The following is a 4,806-nucleotide window of genomic DNA, read 5'->3' on the forward strand; positions in this document are numbered from 1 at the left end:
ACACAAACGCAAATAAATATGTACAAAGACAGATTATACAAATGTGTACACATAATACACACAGGAACATAAACACAAGTATATACTCTATACACATAAACTCACACAAGACAAAAAAGACAAACACTGACAACACAACACACACAAGAACGTAAATACAATACCAGACATGCACAAACACACACACACACACACACACACACACACACACACACACACGCACAAACACACACAAACACAGACCCCCAATTACAGTCATGTGTCTCACCACTGGCCCCAAAACACCAGAGTCAAGTGGCTGTGGCCTGAAATCTCAGACCACTTCCTCCCGTATTTGACTTTATCAGGTATTTTGCAGCTGAGATAGAAAAGTGACCACCGTGACAGTCACTTCTGCTCATGTCCACAATCTACAGTTGGGATTGGGTCATCCGCGTGCCCCACCTCCGGGAATCCTCAAGACTCTGGGATGCAGAGAGGAAGCCTAGCTCCATCATTTCTAACAAAAGCAACAAACTGGAGTTGATTGAACTACAGAGTTGGTAAATTCACAGCCAGACCCAGGGATGCAGGAAGAGCCCAGGACTTCAGCTGTGACCACCTGTTGGTTTGGCTTCCTTCTGTGCCGGGTTTGTTTAGGTAGCACTTACCCTCCTCAGCCATCCACAGGCAATAATCATTGGCTTCACTCAGGTCATGTGACCAGCCTCATGACACCCCGACCAAGGGATGAGACACACTAACTGGTTAGATATTCATCTAGTGTCTGTCCCTAGACCCAAAAGTGAGGGCTTATCCTACCCTTAAACACTGACCCATGTTGAGACAGTCTACAAAAGGAGATATTCCTACCAGAATTACTAAAGGAAAGTTACTAGTAATAAAATAGATGTAAAAAAAGAAAATAAATAAAAAATTTGATAATAAGAAAATTAGTAAAGAAAAATTCAGGGACTGACCTGTTAAAAAGAAAGGAAATACAGCAGTAATAACTCAGTATAGTACGTTCAGGAAGACACAGACCTACCTCACTATTGGCAAAGGTAGGGTCCCCTGAGGCCTAGCAGATCTCACTTATCTCAGTGTACTTCACTGACCTAAAGAAAAGAGATCCTTGATACCTTGATATCTGCACTTCACAGCGAACCTCATACTATTAAGTTTATAAAGAGCCCGGTTTGAATCCAGTCCTGGGAATTTGTTCATATTATGTTTTAATATTCTCCCCACCCTCTTTCTCTCTCTTTTCTCAAATACACACACACACACACACACACACACAGAGTACCTTGGGTTTCTTTTTTGTTTTCATTTTCTTTTCTTTCTTTTTCTGAAATACTCTTCATTGGCCTGGAGCTCACCACTTAGGCCAGGCTGACTGGACATCAACTCCCTGGGATCTGCTGGAGTGCAGGTGTGAGAACTGCTGTTCACATCCCCAGAGCCCACACAGATGTTAGGTGGGCATGGAAGTTCATCTGCAGATCCAACCTCAGAAGACACAGGAAATCCTCCCTCCGAGCAGACTGGTAGCATAGAGGTGAGCTCTTGGTTTGACTGCCAAGATCTTGCCTCAGTGAATTTGGTGGAAGAGCAATCAAGGATCCACATAAACGCATGCATATGTGCACCTCCCATACAGGTGCGCTCATGTAATGCAAAATATGCATACATATGTGCACATGCGAGCGCGCGCACGCGCGCGCGCGCGCGCACACACACACACACACACACACGAGGAAAATAGAAAAAGTGTTTAGGTGGTATTTGTGCCTGAACTGGTTGAAGCTTGCTTATCTTGGCCATCATCCAACGTGATGCTTCCTCTTCAACATTCCGGAAATCCACTGAAAGAACAGTCTGGATACAGCTGTGCTGGTACTGAGTACCTTTTCATTTTAATATAAAAAGGCAGAGGATTTCCCTTGTAAGGCAAGAATAAGATTTAATACCTCATCACAAACACTACTTTTTAATCATCTCTGTAGTAGAAATAAGCCAGAAACACAATTCAAGTCTCACAGTTTTCTTTTTTATTACTTCTGCAATAGATGACATTTGAAAGTAGGAAACTTAGAAATGAAATTCTTTTGTGCCTGCTTTGCTGAATGAATGTCAAAATAATTTCTACCCCTACAGAGATGGGTCATGAATTCCCTGAAGACATTGCCCCAGAAAACAATGTGTAAGACAGAAACATATGTGTTGTTACTTTGATGCTAGGTGACTGGATAGTCCCTGGGAAATAAAAAACGGGAAGTGTAACAAAAAGTGAATTGGGCACTGTGTAATTGAATAAGCTGATTGCTTAGGCTTGAAGGACATCTCTTGAGAATATAAAATCACTGCTTTGGGAGCATCTGAAATGAGTCATTTATGGGGAGGAGAAGTGAGCAATACCTACTGCTTTCTTCCAGTTTTCCTGTCTCGTTGGCTAACACACTTCTGGCTTATGTTACCCAGTCCCCACTCACACCTACGGGGATGTACAGCTGTCCTGTGGTCTCGTCCAAGCAAAGTGCAGGTGTGGTGGTCTCTCCTTGTCAGTGGCCACATAATGATAGCACCAGCATGAGCCATTTCTAGAACATTCTGGCCAATCAGCAAGGCTACTGGGTGAGGCAGGAAGCACAGAACTGGCAAGAGGGACAGAGCCACAAAGGTACAGAAGCTAGGTCTCGCACACATAACCAACACCCTCACTCTTCAGATGTAAGTTACTCCCTCACATTTCCAGGAGCCAAGTGGCACATGCCTCACCCAGCCTTCTCATCCACTCAGGGATGAGACTGACTTCTGTCTTCATTTAGTCAAACAAAGAGCTGGAAAATCAATTCCAGTGATTTCCTTTTTGTACTTCCAGCCCCTTTCAATGTTTGGCTAAGCAGACTTAACTCAAAATTTAAGTTTATTGTTAACCACTAGTTGATGGTCAGTAACTGTTTTTGAAAGTCATCCATTGAATATATAAACACCATGACGACAGGCTTCCTCAGTGTTCATGCTGTGTACTGCCATGACAGAAAGAGAGAAGGGGGGACGTGGATGCAACTGGAGATGACTGCATTATGAATTAAGCTGGCCTAAGAAGGCCAGGTACTGTATGTTTTCTCTCATGCAGTTCTGTCCGTGATTGCAGACAGATACATAAAATCATGTATATGTGGATGACATGAAAGGAGAGCGAATTGTCTAGGGAACAGGGGAACTACTGGGAAGGGGGGACCTGAGAAGAGGGACAATAGAGGACCATGCACTCTTAATGACAGCAAATCTACTCTCAGGCAGTAGCAGGCTTTAAGGAGTAAAATGAAAAATGCCAGCTCTGTGGTGGCTTCTGTTCTTCTAGAGGACCAATGGGCATAAAGAGAAATACAGAACAAAGGTATTCTAAATGCTCACAGGGGGAGGTGGCTTTAGGGGAAAGGTTTGTAAAGGACACAATGGAAAAAAAAATTTGAAAAGATGATAATGAGAAAGGCTGGAATAAGATGCTCTGGTTGAGTTGCCTCAACCTGTGGAATTCTGTGTATTTGTTTTGGGGGAAGGAGGAAGAGAGAGATAACCACAGGGAAAGTGATGTCCCTGTTAATCAATGACCAGATGGAAACAAGCTAGGATGCGATCAGCAAAGATTTACGAACTCATTGTGGAGTAGGGAATTTTGGAAGACACCACAAGGAAACCAGCAGTCAGTATCACTAATGGATATAGATGCTGAAACCAAGAAGATCCTGAAACAAGAACCCAGCTGCACATTGAAAGTGTTATAAGCCATGGCTGACTAGGACTGGTCATTAGGGTGTTCAACATTTACGAATCCATAAACCTGATAGCAGAATGGATGCTCATCCCAGTAGGTGCAGGACAATGACAAAATGCAACATCATTCAAGATAAGAAAACACAATTCCCAAACAAAGTAAGTATGAAAGAAACTCCCCTCACCAGAATACTAGCTGTATACAGAGTCCACAGCTAGCTACAATGTAACAAGTAGAGAATCCGAACCATTCCGCTTTAAGTACAGGGCGATAATGTCTACTCTCACTACTTCCGCTCAACACAGTTCTAGAGAGACTAGTCAGCGCAACAAGGCAAGAAAAAAGTAATGACTCTCAAGAAAACAGGAAGAAGTAAAATTATCTTTGCTCGTAGAGGGCATGATCAAGTGTGGAGAGGATAGTAACACACAGCAGTAGCAGCAGCAGCACAAAGCCTGTTAAAATAGGAAACACATTTAGTGGTGTCAGAATGAAAAACAAAACCACGAAAGCCTGTGTCATTTCTATGATAAGAACTGATTAGAGAGATAAAGGGACTGAACCATGCCCATTCAAACAATTATTAGGGAAAAAAAACTGTCAGTAAAGACAGACTAAAAAACAGGTTTGACCCAGAAAGACAGTCATGGTATGTACTCACTCATAAGTGGATTCTAGATATAAAATAAAGAACAATCAGACCACAACCCATAGAAACATGGAGGCTATATATATAGCATGGAGGTCCCTAGGACGACTGTGGCTTATAATAAATTTCGGTTTTACTCAATTATTGAAAAAAAATTAGCCAAATGAATGGAAACACATGAACTATGAACCAAAGGCTGAGGGCCCCCAGCTGGATCAGACCCTCTGAATAGGTGAGACAGTTGATTGGCTTGATCAGTTTGGGAGGCATCTAGGCAGTGGGACCAAGTCCTGTGCTCAGTGCATGAGTTGGCTGTTTGAAACCTGGAGCGTATGCAGGGACGCTTGGCTCAGCCTGGGAGGAAGGGACTGGACCTGCCTGGACTGAGTCTACC

Source organism: Peromyscus leucopus, chromosome 17 (genome assembly GCF_004664715.2).
Source record: "Peromyscus leucopus breed LL Stock chromosome 17, UCI_PerLeu_2.1, whole genome shotgun sequence".
Lineage (NCBI taxonomy): Eukaryota > Metazoa > Chordata > Mammalia > Rodentia > Cricetidae > Peromyscus > Peromyscus leucopus.